Here is a 14,000-nt window from a genome sequence, read left to right as displayed (position 1 = left end):
CGCGGCTCCGCCATTCCCCCGGCCACCAGCGGCCCCGCGACTACTGACTGCAACCGCAAGCTCCGCCAAGCTCCCCTGGTGCGTTCAGTTGGAGTCGGGGAACCCCGTAGCTGCCGCGTCATCATCGTCCTCTTCTCCGACCGCCGCGGAACTCCGTCGACCTCCCCCGACTGCTACTGCTGCTAAACTGAGCACCGGCCTTCGTGAGCCACGACATGAGCGTCTCTCCCTCTTCTCTTTTCCCTCTGTTTGCGAGCTGCTGCCCTGTAGCTAGCCAACACCGACGCCACGCGCTGCCGTCCACCATTGCCGGCGTGCAGCTCGAAGCGCAGCTGCCCGAGCCTTGCTGTCTTGTCCGTCATGCTCTTGGCACGCCTAGGAAATTGCCCAGCCACCTAGCTCTCTCAAAACACCCCAGGAGACGCGTTTTGTTCACACCCGAAGAACCACCGCCGCCTTCACTCGTTGCCAGTGAAGCTTCGGCCACCCCCGAGTCCAAACGGTCACACCAATCGACGCGCGCGACACTGGCCGTTCGATCGCAGCAAACCGCGACGAAAACGGGCCGTCAAACGCGAAATCCGAGCTTGCCAGAGCTCCCTTCCACGTCCGGTGCTCACCGGAGCATTTTCCGGCGCCGGCATTCGACGTGGCGGAGCAGGGGCCGCCGAGTGACACTGACTAGTGGGCCCCTGACCCAGGTTGGCTTCGTTGACCGGGTCAGCATCGCTGACGTGGCGCTACAGCCTCTGACCGGTGCCCCCAGTTCGTTGATTAAACAAATTAAACCACATTTAATTAAAACCTAAACTAATTAGTTAATTAGTCACTCACTAATGAGGCCACATCCCTAACTACCTCTGTTAGATTAGTTAAACCCTCTGTTAAACCCAGAGAGGCTGACAGGTGGGTCCCACCTGTTAGCTGATCCAGCCAGCAGCCCAGCCGACTGCTGACGCATTGCTGACGTCATGCTGATGCAGTAATCCTTTTTCTCTTATTTTAAATAGTTTCTGAAAATGCTTTAATCTTTGATTAATTCATAGAAAATAAACCGTATGTCGGATGAAAATGTTTTATATATGAAAGTTGCTCAGAAAAATCCAACGAATCCGAATCCGCGGTCCGTTCACCTGTCACGTGCCTCTAACTAGTTGACCATGGAACATTCCCTCCGGTCATCTGTCTGACACAGGTCCGGAACCGGGAATACATTCCCGGTTGAATCCCCCCTTCACCTATATCGTGTAGCCATACGTTAGGTCACACCCGGCACAACATATTGCCATGTTATGCTTTGTGATGCTATGCTTGCTTTGTACTTATTGTTTCTTTTCCCTCTTCTCTCCGGTTGACCCCGAGACCGATGCCACCCCTGTGATCGACTACGTTACCGATGACCCTCCTTGCCAGAGCAACCAGGCAAGCCCCCCCTTTGATCATCCCGATATCGCCCCTTGCATTCTCTCATGCTTGCATTAGATTTTGCTATTGTTATTGATTGCTTCTATTCTGATGCATAGCCTGCTTTTGTATCTGATGTTGTACCTTACCTACTTATCCTAAACTGCTTAGTATAGGTTCGTTAGTGATCCATCAGTGACCCCCACCTTGTCCTTGTTGCCCCTGCTTCATCATTGAAGACCCGATCAACGGGATCGAAGACCAGGCCCCGACATAGCACATCACTTTGCCCTTAGTTGCTCGACACTGCTGGGTTACTATCGAGTGCCGAGGGTGAGACCTCTACAACACTTCTGATGTTAACCATGTAGTGTAGCTATTCGGTCGTGGTCATCGAGGGTGATTCCGCCTTAACCACTTATGATACGACTCTGTCGTGCAACCCCTCAAGTGTGAACCTCTGGGGTGATTCCTCTTACGTTCACCTTGATGATTACATCGACTGGAATTCACCGGAGGTGATTCCTCGGGTTTTCCCCTTGATGTTTAGACACACAGTTACTATGATTACTATGACTTTACATTGAACCATGTTACTAAAGACGGGTCGACCCTGAAGGGTACCTGCGCGAGCATAATTGCGAGTGATGTGGAGTCGGGTTGACCTGGAAGGTGCCCGCGAGATAATTACGAGGCATGGCTGGGCATTCTTAGCCCTTCCCGCAAGTCCTCGAGACGGGGCAACGGGGTCACATCTTTCATGAGTCTCTGCTTGTTACCGCGCGTTCCTAATCCACTACGATTTGGATATTTGATGTGAGGGGCCTCTGGCCTGATAGCACTAACCATCACGTGGGCATAGTATGGGCGTTCTACGATGTATGTATCAGCCGAAGCTTAATAGACGTCAGCGACTGAGCGGCGTGCGCCGGGTTGGACCACGTAAGCACCTGCCTTGTTGAAGGAGGTAGCTAGGTCTGCTCACCGGCCGCGTACGCAACATGCAGGAGTTTCCGGGGAGATGGCCCATGACCCCTAGGGGCATAGGTTTAGTACGGCGTGCTGACCTCTCTATTAAGTCTAGGTCGGGTTGCGGTGTATTGTTTGGCCGAGGCCGGACATGACCCAGGAAAGTGTGTCCAACCGGAGTTAATCGAGCGTGGTGGGTAAGTTGGTGCACCCCAGCAGGGAAGAAAACATCTATCGATAGCCTGTCGTACGGTAACGGACACTTGGAGTTGTATCCCGATCGATACAACTAGAACTGGATACTTGTGATGAGAATTGGATTGTGATGAGAAATGGATAGTATGGCTCTGAGATTGCTTTCTCGCAGGGAGTCGAGAAAGGATCTCTGGCCGAGGTTGATAACACTACTACTACTTTACTTTATGCTACTCTACTCCCTCATGTTTGCTGCAAGATGGTGGTTTCCAGAAGATGCTAGTCTTCGATAGGACTAGGCTTTCTCACTATTCTGGCATTTCTGCAGCCCAGCCCACATATACAACCTTTCTTTGATAATGTTGCATATGTAGTGTAGATCCTTGCTTGCGAGTACTTTGGATGAGTACTCATAGTTGCTTTGCTCCCCTTTTTCCACCTCTTTCCATTTTTCCCGGATGCTGCAACCTGATGGTGGAGCCCAGAATCCAGACGCCACCTTTGACGACGACTGCTACTACACTGAGGGTGCCTACTACTATGCAGAGGCCGCCGACGACCAGTAGTAGTTAGGAGGCTCCCAAGCATGAGGCCTTGCCTTTTTCGATCGATGTTGCTTTTGTGCTAGCCTTCTTAAGGCAAACTTGTCTAACTTATGTCTTTTCCCAGGTATTGTTGCTTCCGCTGACTCTTGTGTTTTCGAGCTTATGTATTCGAGCCCTCGAGGCCCCTGGCTTGTAATATAAAGCTTGTATTATTTTAATTTGTGTCTGAAGTTGTGTTGTGATATCTTCCCGTGAGTCCTTGATCTTGATCGTACACATTTGCGTGTACGATTGAATCGAGGGCGTCACACGAAGCATGCTTAACAACTTGGAAATGTAGCAATTGTATTTGTTTCTCGTGTATTTAGTACAGCCAAATTCGATTTATTTATCACATGATATACAATATCAGAATGCACCCATAACAATTGAACATCGCATTGCAGAATTGAACTAAACAGTTAACTAAACACCACAACAAATGAACCAAACTTTAACTGGGCACCACATGCACAATGTATAACATACTAGAAGATCAGACAGTTAACCGAACCAAGCATGCTTGACAACATGTAAATATAGCAATTGTATTTGTTTCTCATATATTTTGCAAAGATAAATTCGATTTATTTCTCACATGGAAGACAATACAAAATTGCAGCCTGAACAATTGAACATCACATTTGCATAATTGAAACAAACAGTTAACTGAAGTACACAACTAATTAACCAAATAGTCATTAAGTGAGCACCACATTGCATGACGTATAGAACATATACACTAGAGCAACATATTGCATGGTAAAGGTAGATAGCACAATTCACTAGAATTTGTTAAGGAAATGCAGGAGCAGCACATGCAATGGGTAAACCGAGCATGCTTAACCGGCGTAGCTAGCAAACTGAACATGCATAAAAATTGCAGCAAAGTATTTTTATATTTTGGATTAATAGATATGAAAATAAAAGAAAATAAAAATAGATCACAAAGGCAAATATAATAAAGAAGAGACCCGGGGGCCATAGATTTCACTAGTGTCTTCTCTCGAGAAAAATAGCATATAGTGGGTAAACAAATTACTGTTGGGCAATTGATAGAACTTCAAATAATCATGATGATATCCAGGCAATGATCATTATATAGGAATCACATCCAAGATTAGTGGACCGAGTCCTGCCTGCATCTAATACTATTACTCCACACATCGACCGCTATCCAGCATGCATCTAGTGTATTAAATTCATGGAGAAACAGAGTAATGCAATAAGAACGATGACATGATGTAGACAAGATCTATTTATGTAGAAATAGACCCCATCTTGTTATACTTAATAGCAACGATACATATGTGTCAGCTCCCCTTCTATCATTGGGATCAAGCACCGTAAGATCGAACCAATCACAAAGCACCTCTTCCCATGGCAAGAAAAATCGATCTAGTTGGCCCAACTAAACCAAAGATTCGAAGAAGAAATATGAGGCTATAAGTAATCATGCATATAAGATATCAAAAGACTCAAATAACTTTCATGGATAAAAACATAAATCTGATGATAAACTCAAAGTTCATCGGATCCCAACAAACACATCACAAAAAGAGTTACATCAAATAGATCTCCAAGAGACCATTGTATTGCGAATCAAAAGAGAGAGAGGAAGAAATCTAGCTACTAACTACATACCCGTAGGTCTATAATGAACTACTCACGCATCATCGGAGAGGCACCAATGAGGATGATGAACCCCTCCATGATGGTGTCTAGATTGGATCTGGTGGTTCTGGAACTTGCAGCGGCTGGAATTGATTTTTTTCAACTCCCCTAGGGTTTCTGGAATATTGGGGCATTTGTAGAGCAAAGAGGTGGTGCCGGAGGCCATCGAGGTGGGCACAACTCACCTGGGCGCGCCCTAGTGGATTGTGCTCCCCTCGGAGCTCCCCTCAGGTACTTTCTTGGCCCAACAGGTGTCTTCTGGTGCAGAAAAAATCACCAAAAGGTTTTGCTTCATTTGGACTTTGTTTGGCATTGGTTTTCTGTGAAGTAGAAAACAAGCAAAAAAAACATAACTAGAACTGGGCACTACGTCAATAGGTTAGTCCCCCAAAAAATGATATAAAATGATTGTAAAATGTCCAAGATTGATAATATAACAACATGTAACAATGAAAAATTATAGATATGTTGGAGACGTATCATGTACCCCATTGCCTTGTCGTCTCCTTATCTGGCTTTAGGTCCTCCCTCGAAGCTTCTAGGGTCCCTCCTGGTCAGTAAAATATCATCAAAAAGTTTGATCATGTTTCCACACCGGTTGGTACGGATTTTCTATAAGATCAAAAACAAGACGAAAGCAGCAATTTGCAATAGGCACTGGCCAAATAGGTTAGTTCCCAAAAAATGATAAACAATTATATAAAGCATACAAGATTGATAATATAATAGCATGAAACAATCAAAAATTATAGATACATTGGAGTCATATCAGTATTCCCGAGCTTAATTCATGCTCGTCCTCAAGTAGGTAAATGATAAAAATAGAATTTTTGATGTTGAATGCAATGAAGTTTGTTTATCATGTAATCTTTTTGTAGTATGAACATTCAAAAACAATGAAGCAATTGATATCAACATTATAATATCCATGAATACCAGAACATAATCGTTACTCTTCAAAATATATGGTACTTAACAAATGTTATCTTTACTCATTGAATTATATAAGCATGCATGACTCTGTCTTGCTCACATAAGTACAAATTATAAGCACCCCGGTGTCAAACCAAGAAATCGTATCATACTTTTTCTCACTTCAACATTTTCAACTTTACTCAATATATGAGTGTGAGACGTGGACTTATAGTAGTACAGGCGGAATAGAATATGTTGAGAGATTTGTAAAGAAAGATAAAAGGGGAGAAAGTCTTGCATTAACTCAGTGGATCATTAGGTGATGAAGAAGCCTTCCAATCGATATCAATGTGAGGAGTAGGGTTTGTCATGCAACAGATGCACTAGAGGTATAAGTGTATGAAAGATCGCTACTAAAACTAAGTGGGCGTGCATCCAACTTGCTCACTCACAAAGATCTTAGGCATTTGACTAAGCCCATTAGTCCAATAATGTAAAAATTACCACTAGTATATGAAAGTGACAAATCAGTGGGACTCTCCATATGAAGAACATGGTGCTACTTTGAAGCACAAGTGTGGTAAAAGGATAGTAGCATTGTCCCTTCTCTCTTTTTCTCTCTCCTTTTTTTGAGCAATATCATGAACCTCATCCCCAATTTTTAGAGGACTCATCTGTTCCATCATTATTCACCTCACTAGGATAATGCTCTAATAATGGACTTCACACTTGTTTTTACTTATAACTCGATAAACAGAAATATTATGACTCTATATGAGTGCCTCTGGCAGTGTACCAGGATGTGCAATGACCTAGCATAACATGTATTACAATGATGAATGGTGGATTTTCCACAAATATCATGTCATTTTTATATGATCACGCAAAGCAATATGATGATGAACACACAAGTCATCTGATAGTAACCGTGGAAGTTGCATGGCAATATATCTCGGAATGGCTATGGAAATGCCATGATAGCTAGGTATGGTGGATATTTTGGGGAAGGATATAAGGAGGCTTATGTGTGATATAGTGTATCATATCATGGGATTTGGATGCACTGACGAAGTTCGCTCCAATCTTTATGGTGATAATGGGCAATTCACTGTACCAGAGAGGCTAGCAATATGTGGATAGGTGAGAGTGTTGTATTAGTCCATGATCTCACATTAGTCATAAAGAACTCATATACTTATTGTGAATGTTTTATTAGGCCTTGAAGGAATGTACTACTCGCATGCCCCTAGTGCGATAGATTGGGAGGAAAAGACCACCGCTCATCCTCGACTGCCACTCATAAAGTACTACCCACATGCCCCTAGGGAGGAAGTTAGGAGGGGTTAACCATCGCGTGCACATGATTCGAGCAACATAGAGGATTTCAGTGAGGAATAAGTATGCTCTAGCAACCCCATCATGGCATGAAAAACACGTAAATGAGTAGTACATAACAATCTTTAATAACTCCATTACTTTCAATGAACAATCTGATCATTAACCCACAATTCATCACATCCTAACAAACGCACCGCAAAATAAGCTTACATCAAATAGATCTCCGAAGAGGACATTGTATTGAATATTAGAGAGAGAGAGAGAAAGAAAGAGAGAGAGAGAGAGAAAGAAAGAGAGAGAGAGAGAGAGTGAGAGAGATCTAACTACTGCTATGGAACGATAGGTCCAGTGGGGAACTACTCACACATCATCGAAGGTGCAGCAAGGTAGATATAGAAGCCCCCCGTGATCGATTACCCTTCTAGCAGAATACTAGCAAAGGTCTCCAGATGGGATCATGGAAGAACATAGACTTGTAGTGGTGGAATAATTTTTTAGGGTCTCTCTCTCTTGGGGTTTTCGAATATTTGAGAATTTATTGATTTCGTCTTATGGGGCCCACAAGACAACAGGGCGCGCTTACCCCCAAAAGGCGTGCCATGTTTCCCTGTCGTTCCCTCGCCTGGTTCTAGTCCTCCCCCAAAGTTTCTAAGGTCCCTCCTGGACTAGAAAAATTCATCAAAAAGCTTTGGCCTGCTTGGACTCCATTTGGTAGGTTATTTTTATAAAACTAAAAACAAGCGGTAAACAACAACTGGCACTAGGCACTGGGTTAATAGGTAAATTCTCAAAAATGATATAAAAGTGCATATAAAGCATACAAGATTGATAATATAAAAAATTATAGATACTTTGGAGACGTATCAGTCAGCTGTGCGTCCACACAACCATTTCAACTAGGGACCTTTTAGGACAGTCACCATACAATGTATAGTCCCATGAACAGTCGCGTACTTCCTAATACACATCATTGATAATATCCAAGAACTATCTTTATTCATAAACACATAGAAAACATCATCACACTAAAGGAAATATACCCTAGAGGCATGATATCTACTACACAACTTTATTCTTGTAGACATGTGTTGGGCCTCCAAGCGCAGAGTTTTGTAGGACAACAGCAATTTTCCCTCAAGTGAATGACCTTTGGTTTATCAATCCGTGAGAGGTGTAGGATTAAGATGGTCTATCTCAAACGACCCTGCAACCAAATACAAGAAATCTCTTGTGTCCACAACACACCCAATACAATGACAAGTTGTATAGGTGCACTCGAAGAGATGGTGATACAAGTTTAATATGGACGGTAGAAATATATTTTTATAATCTGACTAAATAAAAAAAGCAAGGTAACAAATAGTAAACCGGCATGAAAATGGTATTGCAATGCTTGAAAACAAGGCCTAGGGTTTGTACTTCCGCTAGTGCAATCTTTTAATAGTGCTAACATAGTTGGATCATATGATTATCCCTCAAAGTGCAATAAAAAATCACTCCCAAGTTCCTCTTAGTGGAGTACAAAAGATAGAATTGTTTGTAGGGTATGAAACCACCTCAAAGCTATTCTTTCAGATCAATCTATCCTAGAGTTCGTACTAAAATAACGCAAGCTATTCTTTCCGATCGATCTAATCAAGAGTTTGTACTAAAATAACACCATATGACACACATCAACCAACTCTAATGTCACCTAGATACTCCAATGTTACCACGAGTAAACGTGAGTTAATTCTATGATATGAATCAAACAACTTCATGATCATAATATTCAATCCACACAAAGAACTACAAAGAGACCCCAAAGTTTCTATCGGAGCAAAGATAATAAAAACATGTGTCAACCCCTATGCATAGATTAGTGATACATCTCCAACGTATCTATAATTTTTGATTGTTCCATGCTATAATATTACCCGTTTTGGATGTTTATGGGCTTTACTTTACACTTTTATATCATTTTTGGGACTAACCTACTAACTGGAGGCCCAACCCATATTGCTTTTTTTGCATATTTCAATGTTTTGAAGAAAAGGAATATCAAACGGAGTCCAAACGGAATGAAACCTTCGGGAGTGTGATTTTTGGAACGAACGTGATCCAGAGGACTTGGAGTGGAAGTCAAGAAATAAACGAGCCGGCCACGAGAGTGGAGGGCGCCCCCCTACTGGGCGCGCCCCCCTGTCTCGTGGGCCCCTTAGGCATCCACCGACCTACTTCTTTGTGATGCCCTCTATTCAATCGTACACTAATCATACACGCAAATGTGTAAGATCAAGATCAAGGACTCATGGGAAGATATCACAACACAACTCTAGACACAAATTAAAATAATACAAGCTTTATATTACAAGCCAGGGGCCTCGAGGGCTTGAATACATAAGCTCGAATATACAAGAGTCAGCGGAACCAACAATATCTGAGTACAGACATAAGTTAGACAAGTTTGCCTTAAGAAGGATAGCACAAAATCATCTACGATCGAAAAGGCAAGGCCTCTTGCCTGAGAGCCTCCTAACTACTCCTAGTCGTCGGCGTCCATCACGTAGTAGTAGGCACCCTCGGGGTAGTAGTAGTCTTCATCGAAGGTCTCATATGGATCCTGGGCTCCACCATCTGGTTGCATCGTCCGAGAAGAATGGAAAGAGGGAAAAGGAGGGAGCAAAGCAACCGTGAGTACTCAATAAAAGTACTCGCAAGCAAGGATCTACACTACATATGCAACATTATCAAAGGAAGGCTGTATACGTGGACTGGGCTGCAGAAATGCCAGAATAGAGAGAAGGTCTAGTCCTATCGAAGACTAGCATCTTCTGGAAACCACCATCTTGCAACAAACAGAGGGAGTAGAGTAGCATAAAGTAAAGTAGTAGTAGTGTTATCAACCTCGGCCAGAGATCCTTTCTCGACTCCCTGCGAGAAAGCAATCCCAAAGCCATACTATCCAATTGTCGTCACAATCCAATTCTCATCACCATCCAATTCTCATCACATGTATCCAGTACTAGTTGTATCGATTGGGATACAACTCCGAGTGTCCGTTACCGTAGGACAGGCTATCGATAGATGTTTTCTTCCCTGCAGGGGTGCACCAACTTACCCACCATGCTCAATTAACTCCGGCCGGACACACTTTCCTGGGTCATGCCCGGCCTCGGCCAAACAATACGCTGCAACCCGACCTAGACTTAATAGAGAGGTTAGCACGCCGGACTAAACCTATGCCCCAAGGGGTCATGGGCCATCTCCTCGGGAACTCCTGCATGTTGCATGGGCAGCCGGTGAGCAGACCTAGCTACCTCCTTAAAAAAGGCAGGTGCTTACCAGTCCAACCCGGCGCGCGCCGCTCAGTCGTTGGCGTCTATTGAGCTTCAGCTGATGTATACGACACAGAACGCCCATACTATGCCCACGTGATGGTTAGTGCTATCAGGCCAGAGGCCCCTCGTATCAAATATGAATATCGTAGTGGATTAGGAACGCGCGGTAACAAGCAGAGATTCACGAAAGATGTGACCTCATTGCCCCGTCTTGAGGACTTGTGGCAAGGGCTAAGAATGCCCGGCCACGCCTCGTAATTATCTCACGGGCACCTTCCAGGTCAACCCGACTCGACATCACTCGCCATTATGCTCGCGCGGGTACCCCTCAGGGTCGACCCGTCTTTAGTAAAATGGTTCAGTGTCAAGTCATAGTAACCATAGTAACCGTGTGTCCAAATATCAAGGGGAAAACCCGAGGAATCACCCCCGGTGAATTCCAGTCGATGTAATCATCAAGGTGAACGTAAGAGGAATCACCCCCGAGGTTCACACTTGAGGGGTTGCACGACAGAGTTGTATCGGAAGTGGTTAAGGCGGAATCACCCTCGATGACCACGACCGAATAACTACACTACAAGTGTTGTACAGGTCTCACCCTCGGCACTCGATAGTAACCCAGCAGTGTCGAGCAACTAAGGGGAAAGTGATGTGCGGTGCAGGGGCCTGGTCTTTGATCCCGTTGATCGGGTCTTCGATGATGAAGCAGGGGCAACAAGAACAAGGTGGGGGTCACTGATGGATCACTAACCAACCTATACTAAGCAGTTTAGGATAAGCAGGTAAGGTACAACCACAGATACAAAAGCAGGCTATGCATCAGAATAGGAGCAATCAATAACAGTAGTAAAATCTAATGCAAGCATGAGAGAATGGAATGGGCGATATCGGGATGATCAAAGGGGGGGCTTGCCTGGAAGCTCTGCTGAAAAGGAAGAAGTGTCGTCGTCGACGTACTCGATCATAGGGGCATCAACATCGTCACGGGGTCTACCAAAGCGAAGAGGGGGAGAAACAGTAAATACATAGCAAGCAAGTGCATAACAGGACAACGGGCAGAGCTAGACATGTTCTAACGCGGTGCTACACGATACCGGTGTAGGGGGAAGTCAGCCGGGAATGTTTTCCCGGTTGCGGACCTGTGTCAGACAGATGACTGGAGAGGGAAAGTTCCATGTTCAGCATGCTAGGGGCATGTGACAGATGAACGGACCACATATTCGGATTTGTCATGTTTTTCTGAGCAACTTCCATGTAGAAAACATTTCCATCCGAGTTACGGTTTATTTTCTATGAATTTTAAAAGTTTTAAAACATTTTCTAAAATTTCTGGATTATTATTAATTCAGAAATAAAAATGACTAAAAGGCTAGATACACCCAGAAGTGTACCGAGCCAGTGGCTGTGTGAGGCCGACAGGTGGGCCATTGACTAAGCTGACCAAGTCAACATTTGACTGGTCAAAGGGTGAATAGTGTAGGCGGGTCCCGCATGTCATTGACTAGAGTTATATTAAAAGTTACTTTAGCTGTTGAGTCCCACTATCATTAGGCCATTCTGCTAATTAGCATTAAACTAATCCCTATCCTAATCTAAACAGGCCGGCCAGAGGCACAACGATGCCCATGGCTGGGCAAGCACAGGCATGGGCGCATGGCAACCATGGCCAGGAGGGCTCACACGGGTGGAGGCCAGGAGCAACAACAGCTTAGGAGCAGCAACTTCAGTTAGCAGCGGCACAAGCAGCGCAGCAACGACGACAGTAGTGGCGGCTAAGGAACATCAGCAAACAACTAGGAGCAGCAACAGTCGTAAGTAGCACGGGCACGAGCAGCAAGCAGCAGTAGGTGGCAGCATAAAGCAGTAGTAGTAGCGGCAGGACCGCAGCCGGCTGCGGGGAACCGCCTGGGCGCGGCCAGGCAGCAGCGCTCGCGGCCAGGCCGCGGCCATAGGCGAGGTAGGGCGCGTAGGACGCGGACGCGACCGGGCGGTGCGGCAGCCATGGCAACCACGGACGAGTACGGGAGCAGCGGTAAACGGCACAGATCGAAAGGGGAAAGCGAGGGAATCGGTAGAGGGGCTCACTGTGCTCCAGATGAGCAGGCCAGGTCGGGCGTGGGGAGGAGCAGCCGAATTGGGCTGGGCGTGCGTTGGCCGTGGAGGAAGAAGATGGCGCAGGGGACGTTGAGGCGGCTCCCCAGCTTTGATCCAGAGGTTATGAAGGTGTAGAAGTCCATGCTAGAGCTACTGGACACCTTGGCGGGGCGCGAGGACGACGGTGGCCGCGGGATCTGATGTCTACTACACAACCTTCTTCTTGTAGACGTTGTTGGGCCTGCAAGTGCATAGGTTTGTAGGACAGTAGCAAATTTCCCTCAAGTGGATGACCTAAGGTTTATCAATCCGTAGGAGGCGTAGGATGAAGATGGTCTCTCCCAATCAACCCTGCAACCAAATAAAAAAGAGTCTCTTGTGTCCACAACACAACCAATACAATTGTAAATTGTATAGGTGCACTAGTTCGGCGAAGAGATAGTGATCCAAGTGCAATATGGATGGTAGATAAAGGTTTTTGTAATCTGAAATAATAAAAACAGCAAAGTAGCAAGCGATAATAAATGTGCGTAAACGGTATTGCAATGATAGGAAACAAGGCCTAGGGTTCATACTTTCACTAGTTCAAGTTCTCTCAACAATAATAACATAGATAGATCATATAACAAGCCCTCAACATGCAACAAAGAGTCACTCTGAAACCACTAATAGCGGAGAACAAACATAGAGATTATGGTAGGGTACGAAACCACTTCAAAGTTATTCTTTCGGATCAATCTATAAAAGAGTTCATACTAGAATAACACCTTAAGACACAAATCAACCAAAACCCTAATGTCACCTAGGTACTCCATTGTCACCTCAAGTATCCGTGGGCATGATTATACGATATGCATCACACAATCTCAGATTCATCCAACCAACATAAAAGTACTTCAAAGAGTGCCCCAAAGTATCTACCGGAGAGTCAAGAACGTGTGCCAACCCCTATGCATAGGTTCCCAATGTCACGAAACCCGCAAGTTGATCACCAAAACATACATCAAGTGGCACATGATATCCCATTGTCACCACAGATAATCACGGCTAGACATACATCAAGTTTTCTCATAAAAGACTCAATCCGATAAGATAACTTCAAAGGGGAAACTCAATTCATCACAAGAGAGTAGAGGGGGACAAACATCATAAGATCCAACTACAATAGCAAAGCTCGGGATACATCAAGATCGTGCCATAGAGGGAACACGAGAGAGAACACGAGAGAGAGAGATCGAACACATAGCTACTGGTACATACCCTCAGCCCCGAGGGTGAACTACTCCCTCCTCGTCATGGATAGCGCCGGGATGATGAAGATGGCCACCGGTGATGGGTTCCCCCTCCGGCAGGGTGCCGGAACAGGCTCCCGAGGGGTTTTGGTGGCTACAGAGGCTTGCGGCGGTGGAACTCCCGATCTATCTTTTGTTCTGGAAGTTTTACGATACGTAGGTATATATGGGTGCAGGGAGTACGTCGGTGGAGCTACGGGGGCCCCACGAGGCAG

This window comes from Triticum dicoccoides, chromosome 3B (assembly GCF_002162155.2).
Source record: "Triticum dicoccoides isolate Atlit2015 ecotype Zavitan chromosome 3B, WEW_v2.0, whole genome shotgun sequence".
Lineage (NCBI taxonomy): Eukaryota > Viridiplantae > Streptophyta > Magnoliopsida > Poales > Poaceae > Triticum > Triticum dicoccoides.
This window is presented reverse-complemented; position numbering follows the sequence as displayed.